The sequence below is a fragment of the Schistocerca nitens genome, chromosome 7, assembly GCF_023898315.1.
Source record: "Schistocerca nitens isolate TAMUIC-IGC-003100 chromosome 7, iqSchNite1.1, whole genome shotgun sequence".
NCBI lineage: Eukaryota > Metazoa > Arthropoda > Insecta > Orthoptera > Acrididae > Schistocerca > Schistocerca nitens.
Window position 1 is genome coordinate 167,036,651 of NC_064620.1, and position 23,999 is coordinate 167,060,649.

Genomic DNA, 23,999 nt, shown 5'->3' on the forward strand with positions numbered 1-23,999 from the left:
ATTCGACGATTCTTCATTCGTTTTCCTAACAATGGCCTTTACTTTAATTCTTTTTTTCTTTATATTCTGTTTTCACGTGTAAATACATCTGACATGCTCGTTTATTTTCCTCAACTGTTTTTGGGATACCTTCGATCCATACTCGAAGATTTTTCTTACTTTTTTTCTTGTTCTTTTCTCCTAGTGAATCATTTTCTGCCTTTTCAATGCCTAGTTTTATATTTGGATATTCGGTTTCTGAACTGTCACTTGTGTTTGTCTGGTTTACGCAGAGAGTCACTATGTTCTGGTATAGATGTTTTATGCTCTCATTCTGCAGTAGACAGACGTTAAATCCGTCTTCCCGTCTTGTCTCAATTATTTTTATCTTCTTTCATCTAGCGTGCGTTGTTATTTCTGCTACTAGGTAGTAGTCCCAGTAAATGGCACTACCTCTGAAAACACCAACATGCTGAACTTGCTGCGATCACATGATCCATTGATTTCTGTCACCTAGATGTTTTATGCTCTCATTCTGCAGTAGACAGACGTTAAATCCGTCTTCCCTTCTTGTCTCAATTATTTTTTTCTTTCATCTAGCGTGCGTTGTTATTTCTGCTACTAGGTAGTAGTCCCAGTAAATGACACTACCTCTGAAAACACCAACACGCTGAACTTGCTTGCGATCACATGATCCATTGATTTCTGTCACCTAGTGTATTTATGCATGTCTCTCTTCCTAAAAACAAATAGTAATTTCTAGTCCGTTACCTGAGGAAAAATGTATAAAACACTGTACATTATCCTTTATGTGTTGATCGCCAAATGTTACCACTGTCAGAGGTACTGGATTGTTATTCTGGCACTGAAAACTCCACAGATTAATAGGTGGTCCGTGGTCCATCTGGTTGTTTTTATCTCCTTTTTGTAGGATTTCATTAAAAACCTCAGTCCTTTTTTTCCATCTTCAGGAGTGTACATTTCAAGCACAGTTGGATGCCTCCGATCACCGAATATTTCTAACCAAGGAGCTTTCGTTGTAGTTGTCTGGCCAGGTCGCTTGTTGCTAAATTTATTGATTTTGTGCCACATTAGTTTACATAGTAAATAAAGAGCAAAAGTTTATCTAACTTAGCGTCTTTTCTAGACTTAGGATTTTCTTAACCTGTAGGTATATTCTCTTGTAGTTCAGAAAATAATCGAAATTTCATTATTGCGATAATCACCTCTTCAGCTCTTGTAGGTTTCCACCAAACAGAATTCCCGACGACAATAACTTCTTTCTTCCGAGGAATGGAAGCACACGCTGCGTCGTTAACGGCATCACGTAGCGTCTTGTAGGCTGTCTGCGGCTGTAATGAGCAGCTGATGCACAGGATCTATTCTTCTAGTTTCTAGTACAAAGTGGCCAGGGCACTTCTTCAGTGTTCTACGGCGTGGAGGAAGGGAAAAAAAACAAAAAATACACTACTAGCCATTAAAATTGATACACCATGAAGACGACGTGCTAAAAACGCGAAATTTAACCGACAGAAAGAAGTTGCTCTGATATGCAAACGATTAGCTTTTCAGAGCATTCACAGAAGGTTTGCGCCGGTGGCGACACCTACAACGTGCTGACATCAGGAAAGTTTCCAACCGATTTCTCATACACAATCAGCAGTTGACCGGCATTGCCTTGTGAAACGTTGTTTTCATGCCTCGTGCAAGAAGGAGAAATGCGTACCATCACGTTTCGGACTTCGATAAAGGTCGGATTGCAGCCTATCGCGATTACGGTTTATCGTACCGCGACATTGCTGCTCACATTGGTCGAGATCCAATGACTGTTAGCAGAATATGGAATCGGTGGGTTCAGGAGGGTAATACGGAACGCCGTGCTGGATCCCAACGGCCTCGTATCACTAGCAGTCGAGATGACAGGCATCTTATCCGCATGGCTGTAACGGATCGTGCAGCCACGTCTCGATCCCTGAGTCAACAGATGGGGACGTTTGCAAGACAACAACCACCTGCACCAACAGTTCGACGACGTTTGCAGCAGCACGGATTATCAGCTCGGAGACCATGGCTGTGGTTACCTTTGACGCTGCATCACAGACAGGAGCGCCTTCGATGGTGTACTCAACGACGAACCTGGGTGCACGAATGGCAAAACGACATTTTTTCGTATGAATCCAGGTTCTGTTTACAGCATCATGATGGTCGCATACGTGTTTGGCGACAACGCAATGAGCGCACATTGGAAACGTCTATTCGTCATCGCCATACTGGCGTATCAGCCGGCGTGATGGTATGGGTTGTCATTGGTTACAAGTGCCTGTTACCTCTTGTTCACATTGGCGGCACTTTGAACAGTGGACGTTACATTTCAGATGTGTGGCTCTACCCTTCATTCAATCTCTGCGAAACCCTACATTTCAGCAGGGTAATGCACGACCGCATGTTGCCTGTCCTGTACGGGCCTTTCTGGATACAGAAATTGTTCGACTGCTACCCTGGCAAGCACATTCTCCAGATCTCTCACCAACTGGAAACGTCTCGTCAATGGTGGCCGAGCAACTGGCTCGTCACAATACGCCAGTCACAACTCTTGATGAACTGTGGTATCGTGTTGAAGCTGCATGGGCAGCTGTACCTGTAGACGCCATCCAAGCTCTGTTTGACTCAATGCTCAGGTGTATCAAGGCCGTTATTACGACCAGAGGTGGTTAATCTGGATAGTGATTTCTCAGGATCTATGCATCCAAACTGCGTGAATATGTAATCACATGTCAGTTCTAGTATAATATATTTGTCCAATGAATACCCGTTTATCATCTGCATTTCTTCTTGGTGTAGCAATTTTAATGGCCAGTAGTGTAAAACACGCGAATGAAACTCATATGAGCTGAGATTGTTAACTCAACTGGCTAGTGATAAAACCCTAACGAGTCCATTTTGAAGCACTATTTGTCGAAAAAGTGAATCAGCAGAGCAATGTCTGATGCCAAAAGCTGATCTGTTTTGATAATTTGCCGAGAGCATGTTAGGCAATCCACTATTTGGAATAATTAGGCTGTTGTCATCCATGGCCTACAAGAAAAGCCACTCCATTCGAGTTCGTAACGATACATCCCGAAGCCTGATGATGAGCAGCATACTGCTGCAGGTTGTAGAAATTACTTTGGCGTGTGGGTGTCCGACTGCAGTACACCTTGGCGGTGGTACACTAATTATTTGGTGGAACCAACTTGTTCTGGTTGGAAGCTACTATCGATAACGAGACGTAAGCTGTTTAATGGAGTTGTCTGAAGTACTGCTTTGGATTCTGTAGCGGGAAGGCTTGTAAACCGTGGTGATACAGAGTTCATTAGTAGGCGTAATCGCTCTTGCTTGAGTATCTATAGAAGGTACATTTACGAGTACTCTCTGGAAAGCAATCACAACCTTATTAAGATAGCGACGCCAGCTTTGCCGTCTCGTTGATCCTGTCGTACCAGCTCGTAACCTCGGAGGTGGATGTTAACACTGGATTTGAGCCAAGTTTCACTCAAAGCAACTGCAGAAGAACTGTTCTAGGGATGTTTTCTCCGAAAACCTTCTCGATTAGCTAGAACAGAACGAAAGTTCCACTGGAAAACAGAAACAGACATCGCTGTTGTTTAGAAAATTGTCTCCTATTTCGTTATTTTTAAACTTCCCTGTTTAGAATCACTAATCTAGTGACTCCTGTGAATGACTAGCAACAAATGTAAAGATACCTTATATTTCCTTGGATATGTTTGACATCTGACAGTTCGACCAGTTCTCCCGCTTTTGTTTATTCGATGGTCCTCTAATGTCATGGATAAGATTCTCAATAACTGAACTGCTGGCGTGATTCGGTGGATTTTTGGTACATGTGATGACATTTCCCCCTGATAAACCGAATGTGGCTTATGGACGTGATGATACCATCGATCAGTATGTGTTTCCTGTTGAGCCGGGAACATGGCTAGAGGTTCATGAGTCGGAGTGATGTGGGTCATAAGAAATGGGTACGTTTTTGCCCGTTTATACATTTTTATCTTATTTTCAGGTAAGCAAACGAAGCAAACTGAACAAAATGCAAATGTTATAGTTTTTAGGCCTAAAATACACTCCTGGAAATTGAAATAAGAACACCGTGAATTCATTGTCCCAGGAAGGGGAAACTTTATTGACACATTCCTGGGGTCAGATACATCACATGATCACACTGACAGAACCACAGGCACATAGACACAGGCAACAGAGCATGCACAATGTCGGCACTAGTACAGTGTATATCCACCTTTCGCAGCAATGCAGGCTGCTATTCTCCCATGGAGACGATCGTAGAGATGCTGGATGTAGTCCTGTGGAACGGCTTGCCATGCCATTTCCACCTGGCGCCTCAGTTGGACCAGCGTTCGTGCTGGACGTGCAGACCGCGTGAGACGACGCTTCATCCAGTCCCAAACATGCTCAATGGGGGACAGATCCGGAGATCTTGCTGGCCAGGGTAGTTGACTTACACCTTCTAGAGCACGTTGGGTGGCACGGGATACATGCGGACGTGCATTGTCCTGTTGGAACAGCAAGTTCCCTTGCCGGTCTAGGAATGGTAGAACGATGGGTTCGATGACGGTTTGGATGTACCGTGCACTATTCAGTGTCCCCTCGACGATCACCAGTTGTGTACGGCCAGTGTAGGAGATCGCTCCCCACACCATGATGCCGGGTGTTGGCCCTGTGTGCCTCGGTCGTATGCAGTCCTGATTGTGGCGCTCACCTGCACGGCGCCAAACACGCATACGACCATCATTGGCACCAAGGCAGAAGCGACTCTCATCGCTGAAGACGACACGTCTCCATTCGTCCCTACGGCCAGTGTAGGAGATCGCTCCCCACACCATGATGCCGGGTGTTGGCCCTATGTGCCTCGGTCGTATGCAGTCCTGATTGTGGCGCTCACCTGCACGGCGCCAAACACGCATACGACCATCATTGGCACCAAGGCAGAAGCGACTCTCATCGCTGAAGACGACACGTCTCCATTCGTCCCTCCATTCACGCCTGTCGCGACACCACTGGAGGCGGGCTGCACGTTGTTGGGGCGTGAGCGGAAGACGGCCTAACGGTGTGCGCGACCGTAGCCCAGCTTCATGGAGACGGTTGCGAATGGTCCTCGCCGATACCCCAGGAGCAACAGTGTCCCTAGTTTGCTGGGAAGTGGCGGTGCGGTCCCCTACGGCACTGCGTAGGATCCTACGGTCTTGGCGTGCATCCGTGCGTCGCTGCGGTCCGGTCCCAGGTCGACGGGCACGTGCACCTTCCGCCGACCACTGGCGACAACATCGATGTACTGTGGAGACCTCACGCCCCACGTGTTGAGCAATTCGGCGGTACGTCCACCCGGCCTCCCGCATGCCCACTATACGCCCTCGCTCAAAGTCCGTCAACTGCACATACGGTTTACGTCCACGCTGTCGCGGCATGCTATCAGTGTTAAAGACTGCGATGGAGCTCCGTATGCCACGGCAAACTGGCTGACACTGACGGCGGCGGTGCACAAATGCTGCGCAGCTAGCGCCATTCGACGGCCAACACCGCGGTTCCTGGTGTGTCCGCTGTGCCGTGCGTGTGATCATTGCTTGTACAGCCCTCTCGCAGTGTCCGGAGCAAGTATGGTGGGTCTGACACACCGGTGTCAATGTGTTCTTTTTTCCATTTCCAGGAGTGTAGATAAACGATCATGAAATTTGTGTGGCATTTTATAGAAATAAGTTCGACCCACATACGTTTCGAAACACCTCTGAATAAAATGAAAAAAAAATATGATTTGTATAAGACGGAGTTTAAAAAAAATCCGAATTTAATTATTTAACGTTTAGCAGTGGTGTGGTTCTTGTGATCCTCCCATGACCGGTGCCAATAACAGACGTTCGTCTCGGAGGCGGATTCTGTTGTGCGATTTCGGTGGTGGGTGGCTGGTGACGACATAGATACGACGCTAGCGCAAGAACGGTCTAACGTACACACTCTCGCTTCTGTGCAGTGAGACGTTGTTGTTCGTGATATTTCCTCTCCGCTTGACAGAATAGACAACACAAGTCTTTCAGTGTCGTAAATTAACAATTAGAGCATTTTACGACGTTGTGGAAGTCTATGACTGAATTGTAAGCAACTGAAACACTGAATGTGAGGGGGAACATACGTTTCCGCTTGTCATCGTAATTCACATAAATAGACATTTTCTGGGAGAGTATGTGATTTGAACTTTAGCTTACAGACTAGATGTCGGCAAATCTGTTCTGACCCATTAATGTTAACGTTGTTTGTATACCACCTAAGATTTAACATTTCTTTTCACAGGTTATTTCCTGCTTGATTTCATAATCTACACTCCTGGAAATTGAAATAAGAACACCGTGAATTCATTGTCCCAGGAAGGGGAAACTTTATTGACACATTCCTGGGGTCAGATACATCACATGATCACACTGACAGAACCACAGGCACATAGACACAGGCAACAGAGCATGCACAATGTCGGCACTAGTACAGTGTATATCCACATTTCGCAGCAATGCAGGCTGCTATTCTCCCATGGAGACGATCGTAGAGATGCTGGATGTAGTCCTGTGGAACGGCTTGCCATGCCATTTCCACCTGGCGCCTCAGTTGGACCAGCGTTCGTGCTGGACGTGCAGACCGCGTGAGACGACGCTTCATCCAGTCCCAAACATGCTCAATGGGGGACAGATCCGGAGATCTTGCTGGCCAGGGTAGTTGACTTACACGTTCTAGAGTACGTTGGGTGGCACGGGATACATGCGGACGTGCATTGTCCTGTTGGAACAGCAAGTTCCCTTGCCGGTCTAGGAATGGTAGAACGATGGGTTCGATGACGGTTTGGATGTACCATGCACTATTCAGTGTCCCCTCGACGATCACCAGTGGTGTACGGCCAGTGTAGGAGATCGCTCCCCACACCATGATGCCGGGTGTTGGCCCTGTGTGCCTCGGTCGTATGCAGTCCTGATTGTGGCGCTCACCTGCACGGCGCCAAACACGCATACGACTATCATTGGCACCAAGGCAGAAGCGACTCTCATCGCTGAAGACGACACGTCTCCATTCGTCCCTCCATTCACGTCTGTCGCGACACCACTGGAGGCGGGCTGCACGATGTTGGGGCGTGAGCGGAAGACGGCCTAACGGTGTGCGGGACCGTAGCCCAGCTTCACGGAGACGGTTGCGAATGGTCCTCGCCGATACCCCAGGAGAAACAGTGTCCCTAATTTGCTGGGAAGTGGCGGTGCGGTCCCCTACGGCACTGCGTAGGATCCTACGGTCTTGGCGTGTATCCGTGCGTCGCTGCGGTCCGGTCCCAGGTCGACGGGCACGTGCACCTTCCGCCGACCACTGGCGACAACATCGATGTACTGTGGAGACCTCACGCCCCACGTGTTGAGCAATTCGGCGGTACGTCCACCCGGCCTCCCGCATGCCCACTATACACCCTCGCTCAAAGTCCGTCAACTGCACATACGGTTCACGTCCACGCTGTCGCGGCATGCTACCAGTGTTAAAGACTGCGATGGAGTTCCGTATGCCACGGCAAACTGGCTGACACTGACAGCGGCGGTGCACAAATGCTGCGCAGCTAGCGCCATTCGACGGCCAACACCGCGGTTCCTGGTGTGTCCGCTGTGCCGTGCGTGTGATCATTGCTTGTACAGCCCTCTCGCAGTGTCCGGAGCAAGTATGGTAGGTCTGACACACCGGTGTCAATGTGTTCTTTTTTCCATTTCCAGGAGTGTATTAGTGAGACGTCGGCCTTCTTAATGACTCTTTGCCTTTTACTAATGAAAGGGGGCAGCCTCCTAAGATTTTCAGGGAAAAGCTGTAGATCCACTAAACTATTTGCTACAGATCCCGAATGTATCTCCACCTGAATTCCACTTCTTCCAGTATTTCTTCATAAGAACAGTTTCACGGTATAGCATCTTGCCGAGAGCCAGAGGATTAAGTCTATCAATGTCAGAATCCCAGCTTTATACAAACACATAGTGATATGCTTCATTTACCACTGCGCCTTTATTCCCTTTGCTCAAGTTCTCATTGCACTTCGGAACATTTATCTCAGAAATATGCGTGGGAGGGGGGGTGGGAGGGAAGGGAGGAGGGTGGAGAGAGCAAGAACCAATTTCAGCGGCGCCTGTAACACTTTGCTGAGTTGCTGGTTCGCTGCTAGCAGTCTGTAATTGTGGAAATGAGATGATATGACCATCTTGGTATCTCGTTTCTTGTGGTACTCAATCTTCGGTGTATTCTTGTATTTGTTTCTTGCCATTGTCGTGAAATCTGCTGTCGACGGTAGCTCTTGCTTTACAGTGGTGTTGCGCACTAATGCCACAAGACATGTAAAGTCTTGGTGATTTATCCACGTCATATCGTCATCTTGTGATTGGTCTGCTGATGGATAACAGGCACGCAAATCTGTCCCTAGAGCGCTACCTGAGTCAGGTGGTTGGCCTAAGTCCATCTCCATGTCGTTTCTAGGCTTGCGCTGTCACAGCTGTGCACTGCCTGCCAAGAGAAGAAAAGCATCTCGAAGGAAACGAAATGAAACTTGACGGGTGAGAGGGTGTATGATGATATTTTATCGATTACAATTTCGAGCCGAATTTAGAATCAACTGAGAGTGTAAGCCCACTTATCATTGTGACTGGTACCCTCTCTGGTCTTGATGAGTGAAGGGGAAAAGAAGCTGAAGATTGAAATTGAAGGTTGTGTTGGGGAAGGAACTGGATTTGTGTAGTCGGTTGGTTGGTTGGTTGGTTGAGGTTTAAGGGACCAAACAGCAAGGTCATCAGTCCCTTGTTTCAAATGTGGTCCATTCCACTAATGTGACATCTCAGGAAAGTCAGAACAATAAAAGGGAAAAGGCTAAAAACGTAATAGGGCAGTCATGTTGTCAATGGTAAAAACAAAATCAGGGAAGTCAGCAAGAGAACGAACCCAACGCTATGCTGAAGCCGCATAGGGAAGACCACCTGTGACTTAAAAGGTGCAACCGCTAGAATGTAGAAGTAAAAAAAGGGTAAAAACAGAGTAAAAGGGGAAGAAAAGAGGATCTCCGTCAGGGAGGTAAATCGGGAATCTCCGAACACGGCTAACAGTGGGAGACACCCAAACACTCACCGCCCTGCCTCAACACCAGAGAGAGATTAAAAACCTTAAAACTGAGAATAAAAACCACTTTCCCAGAGGAAACCGAGAACCAGAGAGATCATCCGGGAATCGTCAGCCAACATCAAAGGTAAAGTGTGGGGGAGTCTGTACTTAACACGCAGAGCCAAAAGAAGGGGGCATTCAACCAAAATGTGGGCTACTGCCTGGAAGGCTCCACAACCAGGGGAGTAGCCTCCCAAGAATTGGCCCATGACTGTGCGAAGTGGGATTTGATGTGAAGCCGTAAATCCGCTGCAGGGGGGGTTACAGAAAATGGGGGGTAAGTGACTGCTCCCCCAGCCAAACGATCAGCGAGCTCATTACCCGGGATACCCACATGGCCAGGGACCCAAAGGAAGTCAATGGAAGAAGCAGCACGGTGAATATCAGCGAGATGGTCATGGATGGCAGAGACCAAGGGATGGCGCGAAAAACACTGGTCAATAGCAAGATGGCCACTCATCGAGTCCGTACATAACAAAACGCGGTTGTGTTGGGACTGTTTAATAAAGGTAAGGGCCTGGGAAATTGCCATCAATTCCGCAGTAAACACCCCACATGTAGGTGGCAGCAGATGATTTTCCGTTCCAACAGAGGACGTGAAGGCATACCCCACATGATCAGCAGATTTAGAGCCGTCAGTGTAAAAAACAACAGCATCCCGAAACTCCCATACAATTTGGCGGAAAAAGGAACGGAACACCACCGGGGGGATGGAATCTTTCGGACCTCGGCGGAGATCCATCCGAATTCGAGGCCGAGGAACTAACCAAGGGGAGGGGGTGGAGGGGAGGGAGCCAGGAAGACGATACAAAGAAGGAAGCTGAAAATCACGGCAAATAGACGCAAGGCGGAGCCCAACCGGTAAACCCGCCCGAGGGCGGGAGTCGGGTGGGCGACAAAAATGGCTCTGAGCACTATGGGATTTAACTTCTGAGGTCATCAGTCCCCTAGAACTTAGAACTACTTAAACCTAACTAACCTAAGGACATCACACACATCCATGCCCGAGGCAGGATTCGAACCTGCGACCGTAGCGGTCGGTCTGTTCCAGACTGTAGCGCCTAGAACCGCTCGGCCAGGGTTGGCGACGTCCATGGTCTGGGAACAGGACAGAATAGGAAGGATGAGTGGGAGAGGAACGGATAGCGAGTGCATAAGACACCAGAAGCTGGGACCGCCGAACAGAAAGGGGGGGGGGGGGATAACAGCTTCAACCAGGAGACTATCAACAGGTCTAGTAGGGAAGGCACTGGTGGCCAAACGGATACCACGATGGTGGACTGGATCCTGCACGTGCAGTGTGGAAGGAGCAGCTGAAACATAAACTTGACAACCATAGTCGAAGCGAGACAGAACTAGAGCACAATAAAGACGGTGAAGGAGGGAACGGTCCGCACCCCAAGAGGAGTTGGCAAGGAAGCGAAGGACAATGAGTTTACGGAAACATTCTACCTTCAGAAGTCTGATATGGGGCAGCCAAGTGAGCTTGTCGTCGAAAAGAAGACCCAGGAAACGAAACTGTGGGACCACAGGCAATCGTTGTGTATCGAGATAGAGCTCTGGATCAGGGTGGATCGTAGTACGGCGACAGAAGTGGACCACCCGCGATTTCGAAGGAGAAAATTGAAACCTGTGTGAGAGGGTCCATGCAGAGGCACGTCGTATAGCTCCCTAGAGCTGCCGTTCTGCAGATGCCATCGAGGAGGAACTAACCCAAATACAGAAATCATCCAAATACAGGGCAGGGGCGACCAAAGGACCGACAGAGGCCACAAGTCCATCGATAGCAATGAGGAAAAGAAGGACACTCAAGACAGAACCCTGTGGGATGCCCGTCTCCTGGGTCCATGGAGAACTAAAAACAGTACCAACTCGAACTCTGAATGACCGATGGAACAGGAACTGGCGGATAAAAATCGGGAGTGGGCCCCGAAGACCCCACTGATGAAGGGTAAGTAAGATGTGATGGCGCCAGGCCATGTCATATAGGCCTTGCGAAGGTCAAAAAACACTGCAACCAAATGGCGGCGCTGGGAAAAAAGCCTGCCGAACTGCGGATTCCAAGCGAAGTAAATGATCGATTGGAGACCGTCCCTCTCAAAAACCACACTGGTAAGGAGACAATAGATCCCGAGATTCGAGGACCCAATTCAGCCAACGGGCTACCATCCGTTCAAGTAACTTACAAACAACATTGGTCAAACTAATTGGCCAATAGCTGTCAACAGATTGGGGGTTCTTACCAGGCTTAAGGACAGGAACCACGATGCTATCCCTCCACTGAGAAGGGAAGTCACCCTGGAGCCAGATACGGTTAAACACCCGAAAAAGATGTTGCCGTTGTGGAACACTGAGATGTTGAAGCAGTTGGTTATGAACGGAATCTGGGCCAGGGGCTGTATCATGAGAAGAAGATAGAGCAGAAATAAATTCCCATTCAGTAAAAGGTTCGTTGTAAGATTCTGACTCACAAGGGGTAAAACATAAGGTGGAAGCTTCAGCCCGCTGTTTCTGGTGAAGGAAAGCAGCTGGATAGGAGGCTGATGCTGATGCCACTGCAAAATTGGTAGCAAGATGTTCTGCAAGAACTAATGGGTCTGTACAAAGGCTATCTGGGAGGTGAAGGCCTGAGCGAGTGGACTGCCGATGGCAACCTTGGAGAGAGCGAAGTGTAGCCCATACCCGTGACAGAGGGACAGTAGAACCAATGGAAGAAACGAATCGTTCCCAACATATCCGCTTGCTCTGTTTGATTAAATAACGGGCTTTGGCGCGTAGGCGTTTAAAGGTAGTAAGGCTGGCTACGGATGGGTGCCTCTTAAAGTGTTGCAAAGCTCGACAGCGATCACGGATGGCAATGGCCGTACTCCACCACGGGACTTGCCGGCGACGAAATGGTCCAGATGAGCGCAGGACAGCAAGGTTAGCAGTGCGAACAATCGCGCCAGGCACGTCACGTAGGACGTCATCAATACAACCTGACAAAGAGGGAGAAAACACGACCTGTGCAGTGTATAGAGGCCAATCGGCACGTTGGAAAGACCAACGAGGTAACCTGTCCATCGGGGAGCGGGAAGGGAGCGAGATAATCAACGGGAAATGGTCACTATCACAAAGGTCGTCGTGTGGCGACCAGTGTATGGAAGGGAGGAGAGAGGGAGAAGAGAGAGAAAGATCAATGAAGAAAAGGTACCATGACCGGCGGGGAGCCATCATTAAGAAGGCACAAGTCGTGGTCTGTAATAAACTAGTCTATAAGAAGACCTCGTCTAGATGTAAAGGCACTGCCCCACAAGGGATGATGAGCATTAAAATCCCCAAGGAGGAGGAAGGGAGGAGGAAGTTGCTGAAGAAGGGCAGTTAAGGCAGCAGGTGTAAGAGTCCTGTCAGGAGGGAGATAAAGATTGCAAACTGTGACCACAGAGTCTAGGTGGACCCTAACAGTAACCGCTTCCAATGTAGTTTGAAGAGGAATCCACATGCTAGCAATGTCTGTACGGACCAACGTACAAACGCCACCAGAAGCCCGCAGGGGTCCGACCCGATTTCGACAGAAAACACGGAACCCTTGGAGGGTCGGTGAGTGAGCATCAGTAAAATGAGATTCCTGGAGAACCACACAAGCTGCAGAGTAAGACGAAAGAAGGGATTTGAATTCCGGAAGGTGACGATAGTATCCATTACAATTCCATTGGAGAATCACAGAGCGATGATTTAAATGGGGGCTGAACACGCTAAAGCCAGTCATACCGCCGGGTCCCCACCCGTCACCGACAAGGAGGGGGCGACATCCATGAACGACAGGTCAGAATCCGGTTGTGAGGTCAGGGAAGGGACCTCCAGTGACACCAGAGGTTCTTTGTCCCGGGACTTATGTTTCTTCTTCCTTTCAGGCTGAGATCGAGGAGGGCTGTGTGGCATAAAGGAGCCAGCTGCAGCAAGATCAGGAACAGAAAGAGACCGTTCAACCTGGGGGCCGACAGACCGCGGCTCTCGCGGTCGTCTCACAGCAGCAGACCTTTGGCCTGGAAGGTGCCGGGAAGGGGCATCCCGGGAGAGGCGCCCTTGACCGGCAGACGCCGAGGGAGTGGGACACTTCTCCGGCTGGGGAGGGGGAGCAGCGCCCAGAGGAGGTGTGGGAGCCGCAGGGGAGGGGGGAGGAGAGGGGTCTGGGATGGGGGTAAGGAAGGGGGAGGAAGGGGTGAAGATGTAACCAAGGCGTAACTAGATGTCATGGACACAGGGTGAAGACGTGTATATTTCTTATGGGCCTCTGTGTAGGTTAAATGATCGAGAGGGGCCTGTGAACAGCAGGAAGACATGTGTCCAAAACGCAAGCACTTAAAACACCTCATAGGAGGTGGGATGTACGGCTTCACATCACATCGATAAACCATAATCTTAACTTTCTCAGGGAGGGTATCCCCCTTCAAAGGCCAGGATAAAGGCACCAGTATCAATGCGATTGTCTTTAGGACCCTTCTGAACACGCCGAACAAAGCGAAAACCCCGCCGTCCGAGATTGTCCCGAAGTTCCTCATCAATTTGAAGGATGAGGTCCCTGTGAAAAATCACACCTTGTACCATATTTAGAGACTGGTGGGGGGTAATGGACACAGGAATTAGGCCAAGATGGGTACAGGCACGAAGGGCCGCAAATTGGGCAGCTGAAGCAGTTTTGATCAGCAACGAACCCGACCGCATCTTGCTCAGGGAGTCCACTTCACCAAACTTGTCTTCAATGTGTTCCACAAAGAATAAAGGTTTGGTATTGGTGAAAGTATCTCCATCAGTCCTGGTGCAAATTAGATAACGGGGGAAAGGTTTCGTCCCTAGCCGACGGGCCTGACCCTCTTCCCAGGCGGTAGCCATGGAAGGGAAGGCCGAAGGGGCAAGAGAAGCAGCACTTGAGGAATCAGTTCCACGCAGAGAGACGGCCGCAGAAGAACAGCCAGAGTTCTGGACCCGTATGCGTTTCATTTGCATAGCGTCCACCCACTCCGATCAGGGGCTCTCCTCATGGGCGCCACCCAGCCACAGCAAGGGCCGTCTGGCACGGCAGCCATTGCTGGGAGTTCTGATGCTCCAGGATGACGAGAAACCACTCCAAGGCATGCATGAGGAGGTCACAGCTCAGGTATCATAAGTGTGATCCCTGTGTGTTCAGGGGGCTCAACCAAAAGGGTACATAGCGGCCCCACCACACGGGTTGGCTACCGTGCTGGCTATGCACCCTAGCATCAGACAACGACATGAAAGAAAATGTGGAATGTACTAGGAGGGCGCACGTCGGAGACACTAGGTAAGGTGCTCTTCTCCAAATGGCTCACACTACGGAGGAGAAATTTTGTAATGGAGGTCAAACCCCAGAGGGGGACCAAGGAATGCCAAAAGGAGGAGATGATTACGCGACAAAGCCGAATTATAAAACCAACAGAACCAGGAGCATAGCGGGGGCCAACATAAGCAAGGGCCGGCCGAAGTGGCCGTGCGGTTAAAGGCGCTGCAGTCTGGAACCGCAAGACCGCTACGGTCGCAGGTTCGAATCCTGCCTCGGGCATGGATGTTTGTGATGTCCTTAGGTTAGTTAGGTTTAACTAGTTCTAAGTTCTAGGGGACTAATGACCTCAGCAGTTGAGTCCCATAGTGCTCAGAGCCATTTGACCAGCCATAAGCAAGGACACCAAGAGAGGGAGAGGAGAGGGCGACGGGAAAGGAGCAAGGAGGGGAAAAGAGGGGAAGGGAAAGGAAATGCAGCCCTGGAGAGAAAGAAGGGTGCAATAGCTCGGGGCCCCGTGCTCGCCACGCACGTATCCACAAAAGAGTTGTGGACCCCCTGGGGGGTTGCGTAGTCGGAGCAGCAATGTTACCCATAGTCCTGCGATGGTGTAATGGGATAACGCCACCACTCGGAAAGTTTGACAAGTTTACTGCTGGAGTCCTCCCTTATGCCCCACTGACGACGCAAGACATACCCCCCCCCCCCCCACCCTTCTACTACTTTGGGAACCTTTACGTTGAACACAGTTACGTGCGCATCGCAGTACCACCTACGAAACAGGCTTCGGCGCGGGATGTATATCGCGTCCTACAGCAGAGGCGCCCACCAAACATCGTGGAGGCCAGAAACCCTCAAGTTACTTGTAAGGTGGTGTGGCGGACGATACACTCGGTTACGTTCGATACAGACGTCCCATCCACGTGATACATCACTGTCAACGGTGAACAGATCACCAGATCGCGCCTCCACAGGATAAATATGGTGGACTCACCTCTATGTGCAGACTGCCGAACACCGGAGACGGACGAGCACCGCCTCACATGTGGCGCAGTAGAAGACGTATGGCGCTTGGTGCAACAAATTTTTTCGTATTTTCTATGGCTGACTCCGGAACACATCACATTTCAGCTTCTACTATTTCCAGATGAACAGTATTTGCCGCTCGTCGAAACCAAAGCACTGACATGGGTCCATAGGCATGGGGTACACTACTTATTTCACGGTGGACCCATAGACGTATTGGACTTCAGCAACTACCTACAAGAACGTCATTGCAAAACATGGATAATATTTTTCTAATTACTTAGGGAGTGCCCTACGTGACCCTCCACCCAGCTGGATCATCAGCGGGTAGGAGAAGATGCCCATTGACTGAGCTGACACGAACATGTCCGATTACCGGTGGAATAACATACGACATGCCTGGATGATGAAGCGTCAGGAGGTTAGCGACACACCCTTCTGCATCGTGTACGAAGCACAATTTTCTTTTCCCCATATACAGGGTGAGTCACCAACTATTGCCACCAAGAATAACTCCGAAAGTATGATAGGAGCTGAAAAGTTTGTGGGCGACTATAATGCATGGGACAACAGGGGCCATAATATGACGTTAGTTTTTTGTTCCTAAGTGGGGTCGCTTCAGATATCTGGTCAATTTTGTTTTTTTAAATGGAATGTTATAGCTTGATACTTATTATCTGATAGCGGCTATCGAGGCGAGTCCAGTGATGCTAACAGTAATGTCTTTGAAGGAAACGACGGTAACAAAGGTGGCATGAACGTCCATTTACACAAGGTGTTCGAAGTGATGACCATTGGTATCAATGCAGTGCTGCAATCTTCTTATCATGGATTGAGTGGTATTCCTTACAACATCGGTACTTATCGAAGCACATGCTCTGACAATTCTCTCTCGCATATCTTCAGATTTAGTTGGAACGTCTTTATAAACAATTTCTTTTACGAATCCCCACAAAAAAAATCCAGAGGCGTCTATCGAACGAGCCGGCCACGACACATCTCCTCCGCGTCCAATCTAATGATTTGGGAATTGCCTCTGCAGCTCATTTCTAGCCATCAGCGAAAAATGTGCCGGATACCCTTCGTGTTGATACCACATTCTGTTCCCTGTTCCTAAAGGTATTTCTTCTAATAACAGACCTAATGTTTCTTGCAGGAATGTGGTGTACTTCCCACCATTAAGATTTCCTTCGATGAAATAGGGGCCTAGAATTCTGTGCTCCAGAATCCCACACCATATATCCACCGACCACGGTTTTTGGTGTGCAACTTGCCGCAGCCAACATGGATTTTCAGTTGCCCAATAATACACGTTATGCAAATTAACATTTCCGTGGTTCGTGAATGTAGCCTCGTCAGAAAATAAAATCAAATTAATAAATATGTCATCCCTCTGAAACTGATGTTGAGCCCGTCGTCAGAATTCAATGCGACGCATAAAATCCTACCAGTTAGTTCTTGGTGGAGACTGATATGGTAAGGATGATATTTATGGCGATGTAGAACAGAAACAACACTACTCTGGCTCATGCCAGATTCCTTTGCAATCTGACGCGAACTAAAACAAGGATCTCGAACCACAGTGGTGAAAGTACCAATTTCGGTTTCCTCGTTAGTGTCTTTCCTTTGCCGGATATGTTTCCGATGCGTTAAAAATCCAGATGTTCTCAATTTATCATACACAAATTCAAATGTACGACGTGTAGGGTGAGTACGTCTATATGTCACTGAAAGTCGTTGGCATTCTATAAATGAGAAGCATATCTATTTGTTCTTCCAAGGAATACGTCATTCACATTCACTTGATTCGACTAGTTTTACCGTTCCTATTAGTGTTGTACTGCGAAACCGTCGAATGGTGTGTACATGTCAATGGCACGTTAGATGGATACGCAGTATTCGGCGAATATTTACTATTTGCACGATATACGGGAGAATTGTCAAAACATGTGCTTCGATAAGTGCTGATGTGATAAGGAGTACCACTCAGTCCGTGATAAGAAGAATGCAGCACTGCATTGATACCAATTGTCATCACTTCGAAAACCTTCTGTAAACGGACGTTCGTGACACCTTTGTGACCTTCGTTGACCTTCAAAGACATTACTGTTACACATCATTGGATTCGTCTCGATAGCCGCAATTAGAAACAAGCACCAAACAATGGTAGCCCGTTTAAAAAAGGAAAGTAGACCTTCATATCTCTGATGTGACTCCACCTAGCAACAAGAAACCAATGTCATGTTATGTTCCCCGTTGTCCCATGCAACATTTGTCCCACACACTTTTCAGCTACCACCATACTTTCGGAGTTATTCTAGATGGAATAGTTCGTGACTCACCCCGTATATTATCTCGGTGTAGGAAACGACGGAGATATTTGTTTTGTTTACTCAGAACAGGATGTGGTGCTGGGTGCGGTGTGCTATAAAGTAAATACAAATTACAAATATATTTAAAAGTAAATAAATAAATAAAAATAAGCAAAAATAAAAAATACAAAAATCTCCCACACCTGATTTCCCCTCACCATCCCTGATACCTTGACGGTCGAGGGGGACACTGTGGCCAGGCCTTGGGTTACGACCCCTGACACTCTTTCCTCCCCGCCCTCCCTTCCATGCCTCACTCCGCGAAAAGAAAAATGGTTAGCATTCCTGCCTAGTAAGCAAGGACACCTGCGTTCAAGTCTTGCTGGTGGCACAAATTTTAATTTATTTTTTCAGCATCCACCATTATCGTGATCTGATTCAGTTGGTATGGGTGTCATAAAAACGATGTCTTCTGTCCTGAGGCAAGCTGGCCACAACTGGTTTAATAGATATTCTAAATATCAGCACTGAGATCGAGTTGACGTCGATGATAGTCGAACACATGTTCTGTACGGGACTTGTCTTGGCATCTTGTTGGCCACACAAGTACCTCAGAATCACGTAGACAGTTCATAGAGACATGTCACTACGGTATTGTTGCGTGTGTGGAAACATATGAGGACGCAGGATGTCAGAGTTCCCTCATACCCCATGGCTCCCCATACCATGGTGCTAAGAGTAACATCGTAGTGCCATTACAAAACGTTGGAAGAACAGTATCTACCATTACGTCGTTGTCATACACGCCGACAATGATCATAAGTAGTGTAGAACCGCCATTCGTCAATTAACAGAATGCAACATCATTGTTGAGCAGTCCACACTTTGCAGTCACTCCAAACGCAGCCCCAAAGTTGTGTTGACAGCAGGCCTACGGACGGGACAGTAATTCCATAGTCGGGCTGCCGCTAATCTTCGACCAACAATGCGGGATGACGCAGAACATTGCACGAGGCCTTGTTCTTAGACAGCAGAGTGAACGGGGTTATGATGTACCTGGTGTACAATAAGGAGTTCCCACCATGGGGCAGCCAGACCTGGTTGACCGGGCCCTTGACGACGAATATCCCTGCCCTCAAATTCCAAAGCAGTCCAACATCGTCATTTGCTGAGAACGCAGTACGCTGTACCTGGTGTACAATAAGGCGTTTCTACTTTGTGGCGGCCGGACCTGGTTGGCAGGACCCTTGACGACGAATATCCCTGCCCTCAAGATACAAAGCAGTCCAACATCGTCATTTGCCGATAACGCTGTACGCTGTACCTGCTGTAAAATAAGGCGTTTCCACCATGTGTCGGCCAGACCTGGTTGACCGGACATTTGACGACGAATATCCCTGCCATCAAGTTCCAAAGCAGTCCAACATCGTCCTTTGCTGAGAACGCTGTATGTTGTACCTGGTGTATAATAAGGCGTTTCTACCTTGTGGCGGCCAGACCTGGTTGGCCGGTCCCTTGACGACGAATATCCCTGCCCTCAAGTTCCAAAGCAGTCCAACATCGTCATTTGCTGCGAACGCTGTACACTGTAACTGGTGTACAATTAGGCGTTTCTACCTTTTGGCAGTCGGACCTGGTTAGCCAGACCCTTGACGACGAATATCCCTGCCCTCAAGTTCCAAAGCAGTCCAACACGCTCATTTGCTGATAACGCTATACGCTGTAACTGGTGTACAATAAGGCGTTTCTACCTTCTGGCGGCTGGACCTGGTTGGCGGATTCATGACGACAAATATCCCTGCCCTCAAGTTCCAAAGCAGTCCAACATCGTCATTTGCTGAGAACGCTGTATGCTGTACCTGGTGTACAATAAGGCGTTTCCACCTTGTGGCGGCCAGACCTAGTTGACAGGACACTTGAATACGAATTTCCCTGCCCTCAAGTTCCAAAGCAGTCGAACATCATCAATTGCTGAAAACACTGTACACTGTACCTGGTGTACAATAAGGCGTTTATTCCTTGTGGCAGCCGGACCTGGTTGGCAGGACCCTTGACGACGAATAACCCTGCCCTCAAGTTCAAAAGCAGTCCAACATTGTCATTTGCTGAGAACGCTGTACACTGTACCTGGTGTACAATAAGGCGTTTCCACCTTGTGGAGGCCAAACCTGGTTGACCGGACCTTTGACGACGAAGATCCCTGCCCTCAAGTGCCAAATCAGTCCAACATCATCATTTGCTAAGAACACTGTACGCTGTACGTGGTGTAAAATAAGGCGTTTCTACCTTGTGGCTGCTGGACCTGGTTGGCCGGACCGTTGACGACGAATATCCCTGCCCTCAAGTTCCAAAGCAGTCCAACATCGTCATTTGCTGCGAACGCTGTACACTGTAACTGGTGTACAATTAGGCGTTTCTACCTTTTGGCAGTCGGACCTGGTTAGCCAGACCCTTGACGACGAATATCCCTGCCCTCAAGTTCCAAAGCAGTCCAACACGCTCATTTGCTGATAACGCTATACGCTGTAACTGGTGTACAATAAGGCGTTTCTACCTTCTGGCGGCTGGACCTGGTTGGCGGATTCATAACGACAAATATCCCTGCCCTCAAGTTCCAAAGCAGTCCAACATCGTCATTTGCTGAGAACGCTGTATGCTGTACCTGGTGTACAATAAGGCGTTTCCACCTTGTGGCGGCCAGACCTTGTTGACAGGACACTTGAATACGAATTTCCCTGCCCTCAAGTTCCAAAGCAGTCGAACATCATCAATTGCTGAAAACACTGTACACTGTACCTGGTGTACACTAAGGCGTTTATTCCTTGTGGCAGCCGGACCTGGTTGGCCCGACCCTTGACGACGAATAACCCTGCCCTCAAGTTCCAAAGCAGTCCAACATTGTCATTTGCTGAGAACGCTGTACACTGTACCTGGTGTACAATAAGGCGTTTCCACCTTGTGGAGGCCAAACCTGGTTGACCGGACCTTTGACGACGAAGATCCCTGCCCTCAAGTGCCAAAGCAGTCCAACATCATCATTTGCTAAGAACACTGTACGCTGTACGTGGTGTAAAATAAGGCGTTTCTACCTTGTTGCTTTCGAACCTGGTTGGCCGGACCCTTGACGACGAATACCCCAGCCCTCAAGTTAGAAAGCAGTCCAACATCGTCATTTGCTGAGAATGCTGTACGCTGTACCTCATGTACAATAAGGCGTTTCCACCCTGTGGCAGCTAGACCTGGTTGACCAGACCCATGACGACGAATATCCCTCCCGTCAAGTGCCAAAGCACTCCAACATCATCATTTGCTGACAACGCTGACCATTGTACCTGGTGTACAATAAGGCGTTTCCACCTTGTGACAGCCAGACCTGGTTGACTGGACCCATGATGACGAATATCCCTGCCCTCAAGTTCCAATGCAGTACAACATCATCATTTGCTGGCAACGCTGTACGTTGTACCTGGTGTACAATAAGGCGTTTCTACCTTGTAGCGGCCGGACCTGGTTGGCATGACCCTTGACGACGAATATCGCTGCCCTCAAATTCCAAAGCAGTCCAACATCGTCTTTTGCTGAGAATGCTGTATGCTGTTTCTGTTGTACAAAAAGCGTTTCTACCTTTTGGCGGCCGGACCTGGTTGGCCGGACACTTGACGACGATTATCCCTGCCCTCAAGTTCTATAGCAGTCCACCATCGTCATTTGCTGATAGCGCTATACGCTGTACCTGGTGTACAATAATGCGTTTCCACCTTGTAGCGGCTAGACCTGGTTGACCGGACCCTTGACGACGAATATCCCTGCCCTCAAGTTCCGAAGCAGTCCAACATCGTCATCTACTGAGAATGGTGTACGATGTACCTGGTGTACAATAAGGCGTTTCCACCTTGTGGCGGCCGGACCTGGTTGGCCGGACCCTTCACGACATATATCCCTGCCCTCAAGTTCCAAAGCAGTCCAACATCGTCATTTGCTGAGAATGCTGTATGTTGTACCTGGTGTGTAATAAGGCGTTTACACCTTGTGGCGGCCAGACCTGGTTGACTGGACCCTTGACGACGAATATCCCTGCCCTCAAGTTCCAAAGCAGTCCAACATCGTCATTTGCTGATAACGCTGTACGCTGTACCTGGTGTACAATAAGGCGTTTATACCTTTTGGCGGCCGGACCTTGTTGGCCGGACCCTTGACGACGAATATCCCTGCCCTCAAGTTCCAAAGCAGTCCAACATCGTCATTTGCTGAGAAAGCTGTACGTTGTACCTGGTGTACAATAAGGCGTTTACACCTTGTGGCGGCCAGACCTGGTTGACTGGACCCTTGACGACTAATATCCCTGCCCTCAAGTTCCAAAGCAGTCCATCATCGTCATTTGCTTATAACGCTGTACGCTGTACCTGGTGTACAATAAGGCGTTTTACCTTTTGGCGACCGGACCTTGTTGGCCGGACCCTTGACAACGAATATTCCTGCCCTCAAGTTCCCAAGCAGTCCAACATCGTATTTTGCTCATAACGCTGTCTCCCACAAGTATGCAGCATTTCTGTATCCTTCGCATCCGACGCTGCATGCATGATTGCATGGTTTTTTGAATGGAAGCAGTGTAAGGCAGGAGTTGTTTGGTAGGTTGATTTGGTAGGGGAGGAGGGCGGGGGGAAACCCAACAGTGACGTCATCAGTCCCATCGGATTAGGGAAGGATGGGGAAGGAAGTCGGCCGTGCCCTTCTAGGGAGCTACCCCTGAATCTGGCTGAGGATTTTTAGGGAAATCACGGAAAACCTAAATTAGGATGGCCGGAAGGATGTTTGAACCGTCGTCCTCCTTCATGTGTCGCCATTACCTCCCGCTTATATATCCTACCAGGCCTGGTAACACTAAACGCGAACACTACTGGACTCTGGTATCCGTTTTATCTGTCACAGAGAATTGCAACGCTAATCGTTTACGCATTCACCGAAGGAGTGCATGTGTGTGCAAAGCGTGTGCGAAGTTTGCCATCTGACCATGTCTTCTGGGTGCTTCTACTTTTCTTCAGATAGTGTTTATTCCACCTGTAAACACTATTTACTTAAACTTGAAAGAAGTCGGATACGTGAAGTCGCTACTGGAACACTGACTGTTGCGTGACACTGAAGGAAGTAGCTCTACAGTCGACAACCGCCTAGCTGGACTGCTTCTTACACCTACCAAATAACAAGGACCTTGCAAACCACCTGCTCTTACGACCTTTTACTAAGGGGCAAAAGTCTGCTCATCTTTAGCATCTGTAGATAGATTGAAGATGAAGAATAGTGAAATACAACCAAATAACACGAGCATGGAAAATATGAAGACCGAATAGACTTGAAAACGGTACATGTATTTTATTACAAACGATCACCGTTGTGGGAAGGTTTAGGCTTTTTTGTTAACAAGTAAATTAAGTACTGTGTTACAGATATTAAAAGAATCTGAAGCAAGTAACCAATATTTACAAAAAATTGACACAGTATATTTCAAGGAAATCGTTTGAATCTAGGCACCAATGTGCTCACACTGTAACGAAGGGATGTTTCAGACGAAAACAAATAAAAAGAATTGGACTTGGCAAAGAAAGAGCGAACCAAAAATATAGCAAATGTACTTCACCTAATAACCAACTGTGTAACTAGCCCGATTCATTTTCGAATTGTAAGCAATCATTGACTCATCAGGTGCAGATTGAACATCCTGAACTGACCTAAACTGTGTTCGGTGTAATTGATCGTAAATAGGAAAAACTTCCCTTCAGGGACTCACACCTAGTGAGTACGTGGCTGGCGACCACGGGGTCCCGAGCTGAGTACTGGCATTGCTTCCACTTACTTATGCCAGGCTCCTCACTTTTATCTTTCCTATTTGGCCACCCTCGGCCAACTCTTGTTCTTTTCCGACCCTGACGCTATTAGGTTTCGAGGGCTAGGGGTCTTCCATTTCCAACCTATACTTCTACTGAGCCGAATATCTCCCGGGATAAGGAGATTACCTTCTATCAAGTGCCAACGGCCTTCTAGGAGGGCGGATGAGCGGCTAGGAGGAAGGGCACTCTCTTGCCATTGGGGTGGGAAACTGCTCCTAAAGGCGGAGGAGCCACAAGGTGGCCAACGGCATAGAATGGAGAAGGCAACGGGAAACCACTCCATTAAAGACCCGG